The sequence below is a fragment of the Mauremys reevesii genome, linkage group 1 (assembly GCF_016161935.1).
Source record: "Mauremys reevesii isolate NIE-2019 linkage group 1, ASM1616193v1, whole genome shotgun sequence".
In the NCBI taxonomy this organism is placed as follows: Eukaryota; Metazoa; Chordata; order Testudines; family Geoemydidae; genus Mauremys; species Mauremys reevesii.
Window position 1 is genome coordinate 97,961,343 of NC_052623.1, and position 22,093 is coordinate 97,983,435.

Consider the following 22,093-nt stretch of genomic DNA (forward strand, 5'->3'; position numbering starts at 1 on the left):
AGCAACCTCTGGCATGCGGCTCTCCAGGGTAAGCACCCTGGCAGACCGGGCCAGTTTGTTTACCTGCTGCATGAGTAGGTTTGGCCAACCGCAGCTCCCACTGGCCACGGTTCACTGTCCCAGGCCAATGGGGGCTGTGGGAAGCGGTGCAGGCCAAGGGATGTGCTGGTCGCAGCTTCCTACCACCCCCATTGGCTTGGGACGGCGAACCGTGGCCAGTGGGAGCCGCGATCAGCCGAACCTGCTGACACAGCAGGTAAACAAACTGGCCCGGCCCACCAGGGTGCTTACCCTGTCGAGCCGCATGCTAGAGGTTGCCAACCCCTAAGTTATACCAATATAAATGTGCCTTTTACCGCTACAGTTAAAGTGGTACAACTTGTGTATAGACAAAGCCTGAGATTAGGATCAGGATCTTGACGCTGAATTATCATATTTAATTTTAAATTAAATGTATGAAATATACTTTGGACACTTGCAAGTATTTTAGCAAAGATTGAGTGTGGTGGCCTAGGTCTTTGGATTTAGCTCATCATTAATCATTCTGTCATAGTGGCATTCATTTTGAATTCAGACTGCAGTGTGAATTTCTTTTATTTAATTTGGCAAAAGTGCATGATTTACACACATTTAATATTTCTTTTTTTTACTGTAGCTGGGCAATCTTTAGGCAACTTGTCAAGTGGCCTATATTTAATATAATTTTCTGATGTTCAAGGTGATCTGGTTTGAGTAGGTGTGATGTATTAGCTCTTATCTTCAAGCTGGTGTCATTAAGATTCTTCAGACACTATCAGTAAAGGCTCATTTAACATGCATCCTTTGTTTCTCTTCCATTACAATGAGAACTCTCACACTCCTCCTGCAACAGAAAACAGCTGAGTTCTGGGGCATCCACTTGTAGATAATTCATACTCTCCCTCTCCCTATTTGCACAGGTGTGCAATGTCCAAAAACCAGTGGAACCAACATAGTTCTGTTGCCTAGGACCAGGAAAATCGTGGAGGAGCCATGCAGGGCAGGTCTAGTTCCCCTCCGTGTAGGAATGGAGAAAAGATGCAGGACACTGGAGCTTTGGGAGTGGCGGGATAGGAGTGTGAAGGGGGGTGGAGAGCTAGATCCTGTGGAGAAAATAGTATGTGCTTTTGTAAATAAAGTGTTTCATAATGCATACACACACATGGGTCAGAATTAAAGTTGTACAAACACCCTTAATTCTAGCATTTCCTAACTGTTGAGCACTTGTCTTTGCAACATTAACCTTCTTTTAATATAGCTTTTTATGTAGTTTTATATATAAAATCAGGCAGTGACCACTACTTCAGCTCTGAGGCTTCAAAATGGCTTTGGAGCTATTCAGTCATATGGCACTGAGTTGCGGGGGGGGGAGGGGGGCAACTCCATCCTTTCCTTCCCAAGCGGGGAGGGATGGCATCAGGGCCGGCTCTGGCTTTATTGCTGCCCCAAGCAAAAAAAAAAAAGCAGGGGTAAAAAAAAACAACAAAAACGGCACAGTTGGAGCGGCAAAGTGGTGGTGGGGGACAACACAAAAACGGCATGGATGGAGCAGCAAAGCGGGGAGGGGCGCGGTGGGCAAAGCAGGGGAAAAACAAAACAAAAAACCCTACAGGGCAGCCAGAGCCAGGGGACTCCCTGTGCTGCAGAATGCGCACCTGGTCTAGTGGAGGGAAGCGGGGGGAGAGGGGGAAGAGAGAAGGGGGACGGCCAACGCTTCAGCGGGGCACTCACCCTGCAGCCCCCACCAACGCGCCGCCTGCCGGGAGGGCTCCGCGCCACTCCAGTCAGCGGGGAGGGAAGGACACAGGCTGCCCTGCCGAGTTTGCTGCAGGGCGCTCCCCTCCTCCGCTCCGCTGCCCCCTACAGGGCGGCCGGAGCAGCGAACAAAAAAAAAAAAGCGGCCATGCCGCCCTAGGATTGGATGGAATGCCGCCCTGTAGAATCTGCCGCCCCAAGCACGAGCTTGCTCAGCTGGTGCCTGGAGCCGGCTCTGGATGGCATGGGGGAATAGGTCCCTATGTAATGCCCATTTATTCAGGCTATGCACAGGGGTTAAGAATTTGGCTCATACTGAGTATAGTATATGGCATTCCCACATGAATCCTAATTGCATTAGTAAGTCAATGAAATTAATATATCAATGTCACGTTATTGTTATCTTTTAGGGGAAATGTAGAATGATGGAATATAATAGTTTGAGGCCTTAGGTAAAATTTTGATTTAAATTTATGCCAACTGCCACCCAATCTAGGTTTTTCCTTCATTTAGTTTTTCTTATTATGCTGTTTATATAGTTAGCATAAAAGTTTCATTATTTGTTTTGTCCCCCCTCCTCCATATCATTTTTAATTAGTATGGTAGTTTAGCTAAGGTTACATTAATTGTTGATGCATAATTATTTTAATGAAATGCTAATAGAAAAGAATAATATCCAAAAAGACACACAGCTCTGATCTTGTTCAATGAAGTATAGAATCTTACTTTAACTAGGTTTGTCATCAGTGATTTTTGTGTCAATCAGAATTTTGACTTTCTAAGGCTGGTGTCCGTTTTGATCTCTGGCATTCTAACTTGGTAGTCTTAGATATAGGAAGTAAAAGAGATTGGGGGGTAGAGGAAGTGTATTAGATCTGAGGGTCCCTGATACTGAAGATCTTGGATGTGAACTAGCACTCCCAGTACCTTGGAGAAGGTCACCGAAAGAGAGGGTTTCACATATGGTGTTCATCCCTTGAGCCTGAGTTGGATGAGAGCACTGCTTAAAGCTGTCCTTATTGAGGAATTTCTTAGAGCCCAACTGGATGGGTCTGGAACCAAGTTTTGGCCAATTGCTCTGAGGTCTTTGACTCCAGCAGTTGCTTCAGTGATGAGGCATACAGAGGCACCACAAAGAGGAGCTCTTCATTTTGAGGTCTCAAGGTCTATTCAGAAACTCAAACTATTGTGTGTTTATCTGCAGGCAACTTCTTGGAAGAAGAAATAGCAGGATGGATTGGAGTGCTACTCTTGCTCAGATTCCAAAAGTACAGGCATCTCAAAAGAATGCATCTTCAGAATCAAGGAATGCTGCTACCCGAATGGTCTCATCTCTATCACCTGGGATCTGACAAAGTTCTTCTTCGAGTGATTGCTCCTATGCATTCCAATTAGGTGTGCGCGCCGCGCGTGCACGGCATCTCGGAACTTTTTACCCTAGCAACACCGGCGGGCTGGCTGGCGCCCCCTGGAGTGGCGCCGCTATGGCGCTAAATATATACTCCAGCCGGCCCGTCCTCTCCTCAGTTCCTTCTTACCGCCCGTGATGGCCAGTTGGAACTGTGGAGTGCTCTTCATTCTCCACGATCCCTAGCGTTCACATCTTTCTTGTATATAGTTAGTTTTGTAGTTAGTTTTACAGTTTAGATAGTAGTTAGTGTATATAGATAAGGTGAAAGGGGGGGTCTTCCCCTTTTACCTCACCCGGTGCGGGCTCATGCCCAAGGCACCGGGCTTTAAGCCCTGCGTGGCGTGCCAGAAGCCTATGCCCATCGGAGACCCACACGACGCCTGTCTCCGTTGCCTGGGCGAAGGGCACAGAACGGACAAGTGCTCGATCTGCTCGACTTTTAAACCGCGGACCCGAAAAGAGCGGGATATCCGCCTGAAGCAGATCCTCATGGAAGCGTCGCTTCAACCACCGGCACCGTCTGCGCCGGCACCGCGAACCGCCTCGGTGCAGAGCGCACCAGCGGCACCGAGCCGCTCCACCTCCGCGGCAGCGCCGGTACAGAAAGCGGCTGCGAAGTCGCGGCACCGCTCGCTTTCGCCGGCGAAGAAGCAGAGACTGGCGAAGGCACTAGCTCAGGTCCGCTCGGAGGACTCTGCAAGAGTGGTTGCGCAGCCTGCGGCCCCCGTGGTACCCGTGCACAAGCCGTGCACCGGTCCCTTGACTCCGGCACCGCAAGGCCCGTCGAGTCCGCCGCCACCACGCTCCCCGGTACCGTCCGCGGTTGAGCCCCGGCTACCATCAACGCCGGAGACATTCGCCTCTGCAAGAGACCTGATCCACCTCATAGAGGCACCAGGCCTCCGGCCCCCAGCACCGCCGGTGCAGGCCGTCGTTTCGGCGGGGAAGCCGGCTAGAATGACCCGGCCACCGTCCCTGGACAGGCAGCACGGACGACGCTCCCGGTCCCGGTCCCGGTCCCGCAGCAGTTCTCCATCCAGGCGCTCGCGATCTCGGCACCGCTCGCCTTCACGGTGCCGGTCGCCATCACATCGTCGGTCGCAGTCCCGGTACCGCTCGTCATCGCGGTACCGGTCGTACTCCCGACGCCGCACGAGATCCAGGTCGCCATCGCGTCGGCACCATCGGAGATCGCCGTCCCGGCACCGCTCCCGGCACCGCGACTCGCGCGGACGTTCGTGGCACCGTCGATCTCAATCCCGGTCGAGCTCCCGGCACCGGTCGAGCTCCCGGCACCGTGGCGGACGTCACTCCCGGTCGCCCTCCCGGTACCGACCGGAGCAACCTCGCGCTTCCCTGCCATCGGGGGACGGACTGCCCCATTCGGCAGCGCACTCTGCAAGCGCTTCGGCACCGCCATGGCCTTCTCGACCTGCGTCGGTCGCTTCCGGCGCGGACGGATACGGACTCCTGCCGCCCACTCCACAGGACCATCCTCAAGGGGCACAGCCGTGGGGCTTTTGGGTTCCATGGGCTCAGTACGAGGCCCAGGGGGTGCCTTTTCCACCAAGGCCCCCCGCGTCAGAGCGCAGAGTCCCAGAGGCGATGGTATCCAGACCGGCCCCTTCGCCACCGGCGGCGGATGCTGTAGCATTGGAGTCCCAAGGCCACGCGCAGCCCGCACCCTCCGATGGGCAGGTGGCGGACCCCTCCTCGGGGATGGTCGTCCAGGGGTTGTCCTCCTCGTCCTCGCCTGATGAGGCGGTGGCCGGTGCAGCAACTAAAGAGCCTCCCCCTATTGATGTGAGAGCTTACCAGGACCTCCTTCATCGTGTGGCGACGGCAATGGCCTTGCCCATAGAGGAGGTACACGAGGATGAGGACCCGATCACCAACGTGGTCGAGGCTGACATGCCGGTGCGAGTTGCACTTCCGTTTGTGCGGACGGTGCAGAAGAACGCCACCACTATCTGGCAGACGCCAGCGTCCGTGCCCCCTACAGCCCGTGGTGTTGAGTGGAAGTACTCTGTCCCTCCCACGGGCTATGAATACTTGTATATACATCCGACCCCGGACTCCCTGGTAGTCCAGTCGGTTAATGACAGGGAGCGGCACGGTCAACCGGCTTCGGCGCCCAAGTCAAAGGACGCGAAGCGTATGGACTTGCTAGGCCGAAAGGTCTATTCTGCAGGAGGCCTGCAAATGAGGATTGCCAACCAGATGGTCCTCCTCGCCAGGTACGTCTTCGACATCCTGACGTCCCTGGCGAAATTTACCGAGCTCCTGCCGTCAGCCTCCCGACAGGAGTTCACGGCCATGTTGGAGGAGGGAAGGAGGTCGTCTAGATCCTCCATCTCTGCCGCCCTCAACGCTGCGGACTCAGGTGCGAGGACCTTGGCCTCCGGGGTCACGATGCGGCGTATCGCCTGGCTGCAGTCTTCCACCCTGCCGCCGGAGGTCCAATATACGTTACAGGACCTTCCCTTTGATACTAAAGGGCTGTTCTCTGACAAGACGGTTTCTAGGATCCAAACTTTAAAGGACGGCCGTATCGCGATACGCACGTTAGGCATGCATACGCCAGCGACGCAGCGTAGGCCGTCCCTTCCACAGCCCTCCCGGCCCGCCTACCAGTCCCGGTATCGGCCGTACAACAGCCGACGTCCGGCCCAAAATCGCCGTCGTCCATCCGGCAACCCTCGCAACCAGGGCCAGGCCGCTTCGAAGGCCCCTCAGGGGGCCAAGCAGGCCTTTTGATGGGACGCTCGGGGATGGCCCATCACTCTCGGATCCTTCCCCTCTGTTTTACAACCGCCTTTCCCATTTCTTTTCGGCGTGGTCGCATTTAACATCAGACAACTGGGTGCTCCAAACAGTCCAGTCGGGATAACGCCTGCAATTTGTTTCGCCCCCGCCTTCCCACCCACCCTCCCTGTCCCTCTTCAGGGACCCCTCTCACGAGCAAGTCCTCTTACAGGAGGTCCAGACTCTGTTGAGCGTGGGTGCCATAGAGGCAGTGCCTCCGGACAGACGGGGCAGGGGATTCTACTCCCGTTATTTTCTCATCCCCAAGGCGAAAGGCGGTCTGCGTCTTATCCTGGACCTTCGCGAGCTGAACAAGTACCTGCTCAAGCCCAAGTTTCGTATGGTCACCCTGGGGACCATCATTCCCTCTCTGGATCCGGGAGACTGGTTTGCTGCCCTCGACATGAAGGACGCGTACTTCCATGTCACAATCTATCCTCCCCATCGTCGTTACCTCCGGTTTGTGGTCAACGACACTCACTACCAGTTCACCGTGTTGCCGTTTGGACTGTCCACCGCCCCGAGGGTGTTTACCAAATGCATGGTGGTAGTCGCCGCAGCCCTCCAACGTCGTCAGATGCACGTTTACCCGTATCTCGACGACTGGCTGGTTCGAGGCCAGTCCCGGCAACTGGTGATGGATCAGATGTCAGAAATCATATCTCTCTTTCATCGGCTCGGGCTTCTCATCAACACCGAGAAGTCCACTTTGGTTCCGACACAGCGGCTGGAGTTCATCGGAGCGGTTCTCGACTCCACAGTGGCCAGAGCCTGTCTCCCTCGCGCTCGCCACCAGACGATGGTCGCCATCATCCGGGACCTTGTCGCCTTCCCTACCACGACGGTGCGATTGTGCCTCCGCCTCCTGGGCCACATGGCTTCGTGCACGTATGTCACCAGGTATGCGCGGCTCCGCCTTCGTCCGTTCCAGTCCTGGCTCGCGTCGGTGTATCGGCCACTTCGAGACCCCATCGACATGGTGGTCACGGTCACCAGGACAACCCTCGAGTCTCTCAACTGGTGGCTCAACCCACAGGTCGTGTGTGCCGGAGTTCCATTCCACCCTCCTCGCCCGTCCGTCACTCTGACCACGGATGCCTTAGCACTCGGTTGGGGGGCCCACCTGGGCGATCTCCACACACAGGGCCAGTGGTCGGAGCAGGAGCTCGCCCTCCACATCAATGTTCGCGAGCTGCATGCCATCCGCCTGGCCTGTCGCACCTTCTGCACCCACCTGCAAGGCCGTTGTGCGACAGTGTTCACGGACAACACCACCGCGATGTTCTACGTGAACAAGCAGGGCGGAGCCCGCTCCTCCCCCCTGTGCAAGGAAGCGATGCTCCTGTGGGACTTCTGCGTCACCCACTCAATTCACCTGGAAGCATCCTTTCTTCCGGGAGTGCAGAACACGCTCGCCGACCATCTCAGCAGGTCGTTCCTCTCCCACGAGTGGTCCCTCCATCCAGATGTCGCCCCCCACAATCTTCCGGAGGTGGGGGTTTCCCCAAGTAGACCTATTCGCCTCCAAGGAGAACAGGAAGTGCCACCTGTTTTGCTCGTTCCAGGGTCGCTCGCCGGGCTCCCTGTCGGACGCCTTCCTTTACCCCTGGACGGACCACCTCCTCTACGCCTTTCCTCCGTTCCCGCTCGTGCACCGAGTGCTCCTGAAGCTTCGGAGGGACAGAGCTCACGACAACCTGATCGCGCCGGCCTGGCCGAGGCAGCACTGGTACACCCTGCTGCTCGAGCTCTCCGTTCGGGAACCCATCCCCCTCCCGTTGTGGCCGGACCTCATCACCCAGGACTTCGGCAGACTCCGCCATCCCAACCTGCAGTCCCTCCATCTGACAGCTTGGTACCTGAGTGGCTGACCCACGCGGAGAGGGGCTGTTCTGCGGCGGTTCAACAAGTCCTGCTCGAGAGCAGAAAGCCTTCCACTCGCTCCACTTACCTAGCGAAGTGGAAGAGATTTGCACTCTGGTGTGATCATCGAGGTCTTAATCCATTCCTGGTCCCGGTCCCTACCATCCTGGACTACCTATGGCACCTTAAGGAGCAAGGTCTGGCGGTCTCCTCCTTGAGAGTCCACCTGGCAGCGGTATCTGCCTTCCTTCCCTCCGTGCAAGGGCGGTCCATCTTCTCGAACCCGATGGTTTCCCGCTTCCTCAAAGGCCTGGACCGTTTGTACCCGCCGGTGCGGCGCCCGGCCCCGACCTGGGATTTGAATCTCATCTTGGCCAAACTGATGGGTCCTCCATTCGAGCCCTTAGCCACGTGCTCCCTGCTATACCTCTCTTGGAAGACGGCCTTCCTCGTCGCGATTACATCAGTGAGACGAGTCTCTGAGCTTCGTGCTCTAACGGTCGACCCGCCATACACGGTCTTTCATGGGGACAAGGTGCAGCTTCGCCTTCATCCGGCCTTCCTCCCGAAGGTAGTGTCTGCTTTCCATCTCAACCAGGAGATCTTCCTCCCGGTGTTCTACCCGAAGCCACATGCTTCGCCTCGGGAACAGCAGCTGCATACCCTCGACGTGCGCAGGGCCCTCGCTTTCTACATCGAGCGGACGAAGCCCTTCCGGCGTTCACCCCAGCTCTTTGTAGCGGTTGCCGACCGAATGAAGGGAGAGCCGATATCCTCCCAACGGATTTCCTCCTGGGTCACTTCGTGTATCAGGACCTGCTATGAGCTGGCTCACGTACCACCAGGCCGCGTGACTGCACACTCGACGAGGGCGCACGCCTCATCGGTTGCCTTCCTGGCCAACGTTCCGATCCAGGACATCTGTCGAGCGGCCACCTGGTCTTCGGTCCACACCTTCGCCTCCCATTACGCGTTGGTGCAGCAGTCTCGAGACGACGCAGCCTTCGGCTCCGCGGTATTATACTCCGCCACGTCTCACTCCGACCCCACCGCCTAGGTAAGGCTTGGGAATCACCTAACTGGAATGCATAGGAGCAATCACTCAAAGAAGAAAAGACGGTTACTCACCTGTAGTAACTGTTGTTCTTCGAGATGTGTTGCTCCTATCCATTCCAGACCCGCCCTCCTTCCCCACTGTTGGAGTAGCCGGCAAGAAGGAACTGAGGAGCGGACGGGCCGGCTGGAGTATATATTTAGCGCCATAGCGGCGCCACTCCAGGGGGCGCCGGCTGGCCCGCCGGTGTTGCTAGGGTAAAAAGTTCCGAGATGCCGTGCACGCGCGGCGCGCACACCTAACTGGAATGGATAGGAGCAACACATCTCAAAGAACAACAGTTACTACAGGTGAGTAACCATCTTTTCCTTCTTCATAGCCAAAGTCAGGCACATTTTGGGTCCACTTGGAATGTTTCTCATCTGTCCTTTGCACCTCCAAATCATTCATGTGGTGTTCTCCTTTTCACTCCTCTACAGCTCTGAGGTCATCTTATCCATCCCACGAGTGTGTCTCTACCATTTCTATTCATATGATATTTACCTGTTATCTATTCAAGTTCCCTCAGTCAAGCACTGCAAGTGTATTTTTTATTTAATTCTTCTAACCACTACCATCTTGATATTCAGTCTTTCCCACCCAAACGCTATGCACCGCAGTCTGTCTTGAGATATACAGTTCCACAGATTCCAATCTGATTACTCCTCTGTGATCCCAATGCTCTCCTTTTTGTGTATCATTGTTGACTCAATTTCTTGTCCAGTGTCCACAAGACATTTTGAGCTCCCCCTGTCCCCAAAATCACATGCTGTTTTTGTCACATCACTGTGTAAAAAGTGCACTGTATTCTGTAGGTCCCAAAACCTGGAATGGTTAAAACAAAACCTAGCCATGACATTGGGAGGCTACTGAATTTGTATAGTTAACAATAGATTTTCGTGAGTGTGCAATTTCAGATGGGCACATAGTATAACTATCTCAAAAGTTACTGAAACTATTATAAAAATGTTTCTCACTTGTACCCCAAACTGAAATATGATGTCACTTTTAAAGGTAATTTTATTGGACTTCATTGTGAAGTTGGTCATGTTTAAAAGGTAATAATTGGAGATATACCAATCTCCTAGAACTGGAAAGGATCTTGAAAGGTCATTGAGTCCAGCCCCCTGCCTTCACTAGCAGGACCAATTTTTGTGCCAGATCCCTAAGTGGCCTCCTCAAGGATTGAATTGACAACCCTGGGTTTAGCAAACCAATGCTCAAATCACTGAGCTATCCTTCCCCCCAATATAGCCACAATATAACATACATAGCCCAAATTTTGTAATGTGGCCTCTATTTGTTCCTATGGAACTTCATACATACAAAACACTTGTAGATGCAGTGTTGTGGACAACTGTCCTATGCAACTGGTAAATCTCACATCTGCACACTCCATTTGAATGCAAAAGCTTATTTCTGTGTGCAAAAATATGCATACAAGTTATGCACAGACAAAAGGAGGCTGAATTAAGGCAATTTTGAAAATATGATTTCTAGAATCTAAGAATAAATAGTGGGACAAACTTAGACCTTAGTTACCCTTGCATACTGTAATTAGCTTAATTAGAATTGCATGGTTGCAACTAACTGAAGGCAAACCTGTGCCCATTGGAAGAAGTTATGGGGTGACATAATTCATAATGGATTTAGTCATTATAATTTAATTATTCCTTGAATGCAAAAGAGTTACCAGAATGAAAAAATGATTGATTTTTTTCCCTTGCTGACATAACAGTTGCTGCTCTTATCTGATAAAAGAAGAAATCTCTTGCCACAAAAGATTCTGCTTCTAGCTCTACTGTACCAACACTGTGCTGCATTGAACTGATGAGTCACTTACCACTTCTAACACTAACAGAGTTCATACACCAGACAAGAGTCTGTAATTAAACTATTCAATGATCTGTACCATGTGCATTAGGCAATGGTTCAGCAGAATACTTCAGCTCAGCAAAAACAATTATTAACTAATAGTAAAATGAACACATAAAAACAATTACGTTAATGGGTTGCCATGTGAAATATAGCAGTAAAGAATAACAGATCATAAGACCTTAGAAAGGCAAAAAGACTATAAGGGGGACACTGTGTTCATCTGATTTAGTGAAATTATACACCTGACATCAGCATATGAATTTAGGTCTGAGATTGCGCTCTCATTTCTCACTGCCACCACACTGAACCCCACAGCACCGAATACATGACTTCTTTAACATGCATCTGATCTACACTCGTAATTTCTAATCTTTTGGATTCAACCTTGAGGGAGTTTTGATGTAATACAGCTGCACTAAAAGGAACCAACCCTCTTGAGCTGCCAAAACAACAGAGATCAGAACAGATCAAAATTCTTTCAACAACATTTTTTGGAACAAAAAAAACCAAAAGCATTTTGACCAAAATGAATTTTTTGGTAGAAAAATTCCATTTTGGTCAAATTTCAACAGAAAATGTTCATAACGATTTTTTCAATTTTTTTTTTAGAAATATCCAACTTTAGCTTGTTTTAATTATGCTTACCCTCTTTCCTGCTTGCAGTGCATTCTGGGGGACTCTTCAGTGAGGCTGACCATCAGCAAGTGGTGGTTGTCAGCTTTGGAAGGAGAAAATCTAGTGCAAGTGTCCCCATAGGGAAAGCAGATGTTGAAAGGCCTATTTTAAAGAAGTGTGTTTCTCCTTGAACACCTCACAGGTTTTTTTTCCCCAAAACTTCCCTTGGCTTTGCTTGGAGTTTTCCCCATATCTTATGGACCAGTCCAACATCAGGTTGCACCTTCCTTCTCCCAGGTCATGGTCTGTCAGAGGTTGTTTTTCTCCTTTCCTTTAACGTCTTTGCTGTACCAGTTCAAAGCCAGAGGAAGCAACTGTTCCTCTAACTGTGAGGGTGGTTAAGCACTGGAATAAATTACCTAAGGAGGTTGTGGAATCTCCATCACTGGAGATTTTCAAGAGCAGGTTAGACAAACAGGGATGGTCTAGATAATACTCAGTTCTGCCTTGAGTGCAGGGGGCTGGACTAGGAGACCTCTTGAGGTTCCTTCCAATCCTATGATTCTATGATTCACACAGTATTGCCAACCTCAGATGTTACTCAAAATCATGAGCTTGGTTTTAAAAATCATGTTATTTTAAAATAATAATGTTGAAGGTCTTCTAGTTTTTAAGCCTTTGGGGTTCATTTTTTCAAGCTTTTCTCCTCAGCTATGAAGGCTGGATACTTATGTTTCTTTTTTTAAACAAAAGCTGATATTCTCACATAATTTTAGGACTCCAGTAGCCAGGGGTTTAAACCCCCACTTATCTCACAATATGATACAATAGAATTGTGAGAGATGGCAATAGTTTGTAATAATTTGTGGATTTTCAGCTGAACCAAAGTGTTTGGTCAGACACACTACGATTAGCCTAATATTGGTCCTGAAACCACAGTTCAACAATGTTTCCATGAGGCAAATATATATATATATAATACCAGTATGCCAGGGACTGGGATTATTTGTCTCATGGAAACATATCAGCACTCTTCCAAAACTGCCTTCCAAGTATTTGCCTTGCCTACCCACCGATATTCATTCTGAACAAAGTTAGTATAACAGGTGATATTGCAAATCCACATGGTTCAATTTGAAGACAAGATTAGCCGAGTAACTTGGTTTCATCAAGACCAATTGCTGGTACCATTAAGAGACCCATATTTTTGCTTACCACCTTACATACGTGACGGGAGCAGCTCTAGCAGCAGGCAGAAATGTTTTGGAAAGATCTCAAACTGGCAATTACCATAAAAAATTGCCTTAGAAATGTCTTCCTGTGAGCAAGAAATGATATGCAGAAATGAGAGAGATATTAAATGTCTTCCATCGCATTTCTTTTGAGTATACAAAATGTCAGTTTTACCTCTCTGCATCAATAAAAAAGCCCATGAAAATGTTTTTAAAACCCAGACACATACCGTAGACCAGGGGTAGGCAACCTATGGCACGTGTGCCAAAGGTGGCACGCGAGCTGATTTTCAGTGGCACTCACACTGCCCGGGTCCTGGCCACTGGTTCAGGGGGCTCTGCATTTTAATTTAGTTTTAAATGAAGCTTCTTAAACATTTTAAAAACCTTATACAACAATAGTTTCATTATATATTATAGACTTATAGAAAGAAACCTTCTAAACATGTTAAAATGTATTACTGGCACGCAAAACCTTAAATTGGAGTGAATAAATTAAGACTCAGCACACCACTTATGAAAGGTTGCTGACCCCCGCTGTAGACACAAATACAATTACTAGACCCTATGACCACCATTAGGTTTAACTTATGAAGATGTCTCATTGAACAAAGTATTCATTTATTTATTATTTTGGTATAGGTATATATTCCACTATACAGGCCCACCTTTTCCTAACTGGAAACACAATTGTGCTTATACATGCAAATGACCAATAAGATGTCTAACTGGTCATTTTGTGAGTGGAATTAGGAAAATTCATGGGGTGAATGGCATATCTGCTTCCCTTATCATCCTTTGTGGGGTAAATTACAGACCTCATCTCTCTCTTTCTCACTTATCTACTAGTATCGGGAGGAGAGAACTATAGCATTTTTTTGCATTCCTACTTGCCTGGACACAAAGAGGTGGTGGGGGAGACTCAAAGCTGAAACAAAGATGATTCTGAGAACAACAGTTGGTTATCAAATGTTAGCAGTTAGAGAATAGGTTTTCTTTAGCATTCTCATACTAAGAAGTGAAGCCACATCGTTAATGGCAAATGTTTCCTTCAAGCTTCCTATTGAAAGGTACTTACATGCAGAAAAACTACTATTAATTTGCCAGAAAGGCCATATAATCTGCTCTGCTAAAAAAAATAAAGCAGCACCTATAAAAAAGTAAGATTTTTCTTCATACAATATTTTGTTGCAAGTTATCTGCCATAGGTGAAAATATTATATTTAAATCCCCATGTACTCTCTTCACTACTTTAGGGCTCAACATCCTCCAGGAAGTATCATATTTCTCTACCATGTTCTGATGTGCTATATTTTACACTTGGATTTTTTTTTAACGATGACATATGTGAAAAAAATAAAGCTCCAAAATGATTGCATATGTAGGTGGATTCATGGGTGCAAAGGTTATTCCAGCAATTAACAGAAACTGGCCATGTTTCCTTTGGACCATTTTTTTTCCTGATGGGTCAATATGGCTTAGTATTGTATGTTTGATACCAGTTACCCTTGGACAGACCATGGCCCCTTTGTGTTTCTTTCTACATAAAGATGTGGATCCAGAGGTCAGCCATCTTTTAGAGGACTGCTTCATAGCTACAGAGCTCCTGTCTCCCCATTACTTGCTCAGATGCCCCTAAACACAACATTAATGCCTAATGTTGGAGGGGTACAGTGCAGAACTGAGAAGATTATTTTGTTCATTGAATATAATTAGTGCTCCTTTAGCTCTGTTCTTTCCTCCTGATCCCATTTAGTTAATGGCAAGACTCCTATTGTCTTCCTTGAGAGCAGGATTGTGATTCTTTAAAGATAGTTATAACATATCTGTTTTTCTAACACTAATAAAAAATCCTACTGTAGAATTTCAAACCTTTACTGACTATTGAACCTTTAACTAACTAATGCAGCTGTGGGAGTTAGATAATGGTAAAGCCCTATGAATAATATTACTGATTTCCCTGTATCTATTTTTATTATTGTGAGGGTTGCTCAGCTCTATTACATAAGAAATGTATTTTTAGGATACTCTAATCTCTTATTTTACCTAAAGTAGCTAATGACTTTGTTGATTTGCTAACAAATCAGTAGATGACAGTAGATATAAATTAACAATGTTAGTCTCTGTATAATGTATGTGTGGGATTGGAGTGTATCTTGGGGGAGTGTGCTTGCTACATAAACCGTTTAAAGATAAGGCTCTGAAAATAATTCTGATTGAAGTTTATATGTAGTAAAATAAGAAACAGTTGTCCCATTTCAACACGTTTTACAGCTGAAGTAATATTTCCTAAGAGATTCATGTCTAACATCATTTCCGTTCCAAAGGGTGACTTCCCCCTCTCCGTTTTTCCCTAGGAATTTTAATTATGTGTAAAATGGATGAGCAAACAGGCAAAATACATGGCAACTTCACAATGTACAGTAGAACCAAACCCAAGCACTCATGTTCACTGTTATAGTTAATCTCTCCCAGTTAGACTTCAGCATATTCTTTTTCCTTTAGTGACAACATTCTACTTGAGATCATGCATATGTTTAAATTTCAGTTTTTTTTCTCAGAGGTCCAGATCATAATTTTAAAAGAAAAACTGAAGCAGGCTACAATTTTAACTTTCAGGCAGTATTAATTTTAGAGACTGTTCTCCCAAAATTGACACCACTCATGATTGTGCCATAAAGTACCCTGCATAGCCAAAGATGCAGCTAAGTATTATTGTGGAAAAGACAGAAGTCTCAGGTACTTCATTATATACCAAATTGCAGCGCTCAAGCTAGCTGAGTTGTAGTCCAAGCTGTAATTTTTCAAAATGGTTAATGTCAGTAACGTGTGGTATACTAACTCTGATATTGTGCAATATTTAGTAGTGCTAGTTCTCAGGTGATGCACAAACTATTTTCTTTAGCTTTCAGTACCTGGGACTTTCAAACCTCAATTTTTTTGTTTCTTTAGATTTGAACAGTCCCACAATGGGAGAAATGCAGAGGACTTATACTCACCTCATCCCCCAAATCTTTACTGTTCTGTTGATGTTTCCCTAAATGTAGTTTGATTGCACAATGTCTGTCTTCTGAAGAAAATTCTGAGTAAGATTGGCAAAAACAGGAGTCTAAACTTGGGATCCAAAATCCATACTTGGCTTTTTAAATAAGTTAGCTTAATTTTCAAAAGTACTGAATGTCTAACTGCATCATCAATATATCACATGCTATATTTCAAAGGCAGCTCAGCACTATCTGAAAATCATGCTACTTATTTAGGAACCTCAATATGGATTTAGGAGCCTCACTTAAGGAGCCTATTTTTTCATGGCTTAACCAACATCTTGCGTGCCCATGAATTTCAATTGCTACAGGTCCCTTTGACTGACTCATAGCATCACTTGGTTGGAAAAGACTTCATCTCCATCAAGGCAAGAGAGATTGTAATATTTCTAAAACATAGATGATTATCAAGTCTAGCTTTGAAGAGCTCTACTACTTATGACTCTAAGCTCTCTGATTGACTGATTGATCCATTGTGTAATTATAAACAGTGTCATTTGAGATGACTTTTCACATTGTAAGCTCCTATTTCAGATATTTATGACTTTGATTAAAATATACTGTACCCCCAATGGACTGATAATTCCAAGATTCATCGATAGCTTAAAAGTGAATTTTTCTGGGAAGTTTGAAGAAAATATATTCTGCAGTTTTCGAGGTGCGGGTATATAGAGACAGGGTGCTGGAACTAGAGCTTCTGGGGGTGCTGCCCCACTCCCCGGCTTGAAATAGTAATAACAAACACCAAATTCATGGTTTCCATGGTTTCCATCATCATATAAAAATTGTTCCAGGACCCCTGGGTAGAGAAGACCTTTTTTCCATGATTCTTAGTAATCAGCAAAGATGAATGCATATGATAAATTGAAGAAACTGTGTTTAGATATAACCAGGTAAAAATCGTTGGGGGGGGAATCACATGTTGTAGACTTGTGGCGTGTGACTATCACTCTGTTTAGCTCTGTACTTGTGGTGTAACAAACATAAGCAGGTTCATGTACAGAGAATGCACTGAGAAAGTTCTGACTAGTTTGAAAAAATCTACCTATTCAAAGAGCTTCCTTATCTTTAAATGGGGATTTCTTCTGGATGCAATAGAATCTTCCAAACAAATAGAACTTTTTACTGACCACAGTGCACTGAAACACCATGGAACCAGTCAAACAAACTTCTGTGTATGGAATTGTTGTGGAGTTCAGGGGGAAGATAGGTCTCAAATTGGGCTGTTATGATGGGTAATATGATATAATGGCACTGTTCTCAGCCTACTATCTTGTTCTCCAGAATCTCAACTTTCATTTAAAAAAAAAGTATCTGGCTGTTATCATCATCATCATCATGTTCCCATTATGCCTCTGGCGTTTAGGGCAGTGATGAAGCTCCTCCACTCCTGTCTGTTTCTGGGAAGTCTTTCAATGGTTCCCCAGCTGTGCCCCAGGTTTTTCAGCTCAGCTTCCACAGCTCTTCGCCATGTTGTTTTCGAGCGGCCTCGTTTTCTCTTGCCTTCGGGTGTCCATCTTATTGCTACTCTGGTGATGGAATCAATTTCCATTCAAAGCACCTGGTCAATCCATCTCCAACGCCTGCTGGCAACGATGGTGCTCATATCCTCCTGGCTGCACTGTGTCAATAGATCTTGGTTTGAGATTGTTCTGGGTTATATGGAATGAAGACAGTTTGGACATTTCATACTTTCTCATTCCCCAGCATTCTGATAAACCTTGAGTTTGGTTTTCGTCTTGTATTTTGATGATTTCCAGACTATATTTAAGCTCCTGAAGTTATTGATTTTGTTCCAGATGTCTTGGCTTGTTCCACTGTCCTGGCTGATGGTTCTGCCCAAGTATGTGAATGTTTCTATATTGGTGAGAACATAACCCTCTATCTGTACTGGTAATGGTAAGGCAATATTAAAGGTCATGATATCTGTCTTATTGTGGTTGATTTTCAGTCCAATTTGCTGGTTGAATGTATCGAGTCAAGTTGTTTTTTCTTGTATATGGTGTTGGGTATATGATAGGACAGCAAGGTCTTCAAGGCAGGGGGTGGGGCATTTAATGCCTCTTGGCATGTCTTCTGTTGCACGCTGCATTACGCAGTCGACAGCAATGTTGAAGAGGATTGCAGACATGACACAACCCTGACGTACTCCTGTTTTGACTTCAAAACTGAGCTCACTGTGATCAACACTGCATGTAAAGTTGAAATAGAAGCTTTTGATGATGTTGATTATATGGAGAGGGATTCCATATGCCCGCAGAATGCATCATAGGCTGGTTCTGTGAATGCTATCATGGCTGTTATGGATGCGAAAAAACCTAAACCAAAAATAACAAATAAAACCACCTCACAATGCAGAAATAATATCCCCAGGAGTCTGCAGATGGTCTGGAACAATCTTTGGCTTTCACCTCAGGAAAGTGTTAACTCAGATACCTAGTGATGATCATTTAAATTCAATAATAACTATTTTATTCCTTACCATGAATGACATTTCATTTCGGTGTCCCAAGTGGGTGATGTTGCGGAGAATTCCAACACTTTTCTTTTGAACCCCAGTCCAGAAGGAGTAAGTCCAAGGTGCCCAGCAGAGCTTATGATGTATTCAGACTTCATTGAGGGGGAAGCAAACACAAGTGGCTCAGTCAACCTCAGATGGTGTTCATAATAATATTTTTAACACCTACACCAGGGGTCGGCAACCTTTCAGAAGTGGTGTGCCGAGTCTTCATTTATTCATTCTAATTTAACGTTTTGCATGCCAGTAATACATTTTAATGTTTTTTAGGTCTCTCTCTATAAGTCTATATATTATATAACTAAACTATTGTTGTATTGTAAAATAAACAAGGTTTTCAAAATGTTTAAGAAGCTTCTTTTAAAATTAAATTAAAATGTATATCTTACGCCGCCGACCCGCTCAGGCTGCTGCTGGTCTGGAGTTCTGTTCACCTAGGTCAGCAGCGGGCTGAGCGGGGCCTGTGGCCGGGACCCCGGCTGGCAAGGGTCCGGCAGCCAGAATCCCAGACCAGCAGTGGGCCATGCGGGGCCAGTGGCTAGGACCCCAGCCCACTGCTGCTCAGGGGTTCCATCTGCCAGCTCCTGCCGGCCGGGATCCTGGCTGCCAGACCCGCTCAGCCTGATGCCGGTCTGGGGTCCTGGCCCTGCCCACCCTACATTGGATACCTACCTTCTCCCTGGTTCTGGCCCATTCTCTTCCTCTCTCTTCACTGAGCTGAGGGTAGGAGTGGACCGAGCACAGGGCTGGGGGTAAAGGAGCTAGAATGAGGGAGGGGGCTCAGGGTTGGGGCAGGAGGTTTCGGTGTGGGGCACAAACCTGGGCAGCTCCCATCTGGTGCGAGGGGTGCAGGTGGGAATGTGCGGGGTATGTGTGTGCAAGAGCTCCCATTTGGTGCTCAGGGTGGGGATGTGGGGGATGCAAGAGTCAGGGCAGAGGTCTGGGGGCATGTGAGGCGGGTGCAGGTGTCAGGGCGGGGGGGGGCTGGGTATGTGTGGGGGGTGCCAGAGTCAGGGCTGGGGTTGTAGGGGGGGTGAAGGAGTCAAGCATAGGGCTGAGTGTGTGTGAGAGGGATACAGGGTTCAGGGCTGGGGGGGGGTGGGCTCAGGGCTCAGGGCAGAGGGCTGGGTGTGTGGGGGGTCAGGGCAGAGGGCAGGGTGTGTGTGGGGGGGTCAGGGCTCAGGACAGAGGGCAGGGTGTGTGTGGGGGGGTCAGGGATCAGGGCAGAAGGCTGTGTGTGGGGGGTGGGTCAGGGCAGAGACACCCCCCCACTCCTGTGGCCCCCAGCTGGCTCACCCACTCGGGGCCCCGCGGCGCACTGCACGAGCGCAACTAGCACCCCCCCAGTGAGAGAGTCCCCTCTGGCTGTGTCTGGAGGCAGGGCCGGCTCTATACCCTAGCGCACCAAGCGCGCACTTGGGGCGGCATGCTGCCAGGAGGGCGGCAGGCGGCTCCGGTGGACCTCCCGCAGGCATGCCTGCGGAGGGTCCGTTGGTCCCGCGGCTCGGGTGGACCTCCCGCAGGCGTGCCTGCGGATGCTCCACCGAAGCCACGGGACCAGCGGACCCTCTGCAGGCACTTCTGCAGGAGGTCCACCGGAGCCGCAGGACCGGCGACCGCCAGAGCACCCCCCACGGCATGCCACCCTGCTTGGGGTGGTGAAATTGCTAGAGCCGCCCCTGTCTGGAGGAGCCGCTCTGGGCGGCGCATGACCCCGCGGTATGCGAGCTCCTCGCCCCAGGGCTCTCTGGCCATCACCAATTCCCACTCGCCCGCACCTTCTATGCGCTCAGAGCCGCCGGGCCGTGGGGCTCTCCGCTCCTCCCAACTCAGGAACAGCAGGTACTAGTCCCTGGCTGTGGTCGGCCGCCTCCTCCTGGGGATGCTCAGCGGCCGGCGCTGCTGCCACCAACGGCCTCTCCCGCCTCCACCGCCCCCGCGTCCTGCCGCTGGGAGTCGGGACCAGGTCCCACAGCGAACCTGCTCCCCCGGCGCGCGCCCAATCTGCCATTGTTGTGTATTTGGTTGTCATGGGTTTTGTTACTATGGCAACTGAGTTAGACTATCAAGGGATAGCTCAGCCGGTTTCAACCGGCTGAGTGAGCTCTCTGTCTCTGTAAATAAAATGGAGGTTTTGGTTAGCTGTCTGCTCTCTGGCCTCAAGTGATTACTTCCTACACCGGCTGCCCCAAGGATACAACACTGGCGACGAGGATGGGATCCTGGTGCTGCTCCAGTAACAGAAGGAAGTAGAAGTCGTAAAGACCAAACAAAGAAAAAAAGCTGCTTGTTGCACTGACTGTGAAAGTGAAACTAAAAATCATGGCTACTCTGACCAGGCCTCTGGAGCCTTTTGATGAGAATACAGAGCAGTGGCATGTGTATACTGAGCGTTTTGAGCTTTTTGGTATTGCAAATGACATTACAGAAGCGAAGAAGGTGCCAATATTCTTAACTGTTGTAGGGGCTAAAACCTACTCTCTGCTACGCAGCTTACTACACCCTGTTAAGCCTGAGACTAAATCTTACAGTGACATTGTGGAAATCCTGGGGTCTCATTTCTCCCCAAAACCACTGGTAATTGCTGAAAGATATAGGTTCCACAAAAGAGACCAAAAGGAAGATGAAACAGTTGTACAATTTGTAGCCATTTTAAAAAAGCTAGCAGAACACTGTGAATTTAAAGAGATGTTAAATGATGCCCTGCGTGACAGGTTAGTGTGTGGCCTCTGCAGTGAAGCTATACGGAAGCACCTACTGACAGAGGCTCAGCTTACATTACAGAAGGCTGTTGATATTGCTGTCTCCATGGAACTGGCTACAAGGGAGGCACAATACATCGGTGCATCCCCTAGGGTGCAAAAAGTGTCACAAGAACTGACCCACAAAACGGTGCAGAGTCAAGAATGTTACCGCTGTGGTAAGCTGGGTCACCAGGCATCAGAATGCTGGTGTAAGGACCTGGTGTGTCGACACTGTGGCAAAAAGGGACACATTGAGTATGCCTGTAAACAAAAGAAAAAGAGGCCTGTGGTCTGGCCGACAAAAAGAGGAATCTTGCATACCCTAGAGCAGACCCAGGATGATCAAGGTGACACCTCCTCACAAGAGGAAGTGCCACTGCATGTTTTGTCTTTGGCAGCGGGCTCACATGAATACTGGGTAACCCCCTTATTGGAGGGCAAACCTATACGCATGGAACTAGACAGCGGTGCAGCTGTCTCGCTGGTTCCGGAGACTGTGTATAAGGAAAAGCTACAGCATCTTCCGCTTAAGGCAACAAAAACTGTTCTGAAGACGTATACAGGTGAAGCTGTGCCCATGTTGGGCACTATTGATGTTAAGGTGGAGCTCAATGGACAGGCGGCTAAATTGCCACTGTTTGTGGTGAGAGGTGACTACCCAGCCTTAATGGGTAGGTCTTGGCTTGGGAAGATTCAGCTGAACTGGGCAGAAGTGCACCGGATGACTAAAGAAGAAACCAGTCTAACCCCTATACTAAGGAAACATGCTGCTGTTTTTGGAGATGATTTGGGAAGTATGAAGGGAATCACTGTGACATTGAACATTAAACCTGGCAGTCCACCAAAATATCTGAAAGCCCGAACTGTGCCATATGCCATCAGGCCAAAAGTTGAAGCAGACCTGGAGCGCCTGGTCACCAATGGAGTCCTAATACCAGTTACCCATAGCTCATGGGACACTCCTATCGTTCCAATAGTGAAGAAAGATGGCTCTCTCCGGATTTGCGGTGATTTTAAAGTCACTGTCAACCCAGTGTTGTGTGCAGAAACTAACTACGCCCAAATCGAACGTGAGGCATTAGGAATTGTTTTTGGAATTAAGAAGTTTCATCAGTAC

At 48.4% G+C, this 22,093-nt stretch overlaps 1 long non-coding RNA gene across 1 annotated transcript; it reads right to left on the reverse strand.

Annotated features, from left to right (window-relative positions):
• Positions 1-576: 576 nt before the first annotated feature.
• On the reverse strand, positions 577-20,231 carry LOC120395503. Its single transcript, XR_005592667.1, has 3 exons — positions 20,011-20,231; positions 18,197-18,324; positions 577-1,121 (listed from the first exon to the last, which is right to left on the reverse strand). It is a non-coding gene; the product is annotated as an uncharacterized LOC120395503 (long non-coding RNA).
• Positions 20,232-22,093: the final 1,862 nt, after the last annotated feature.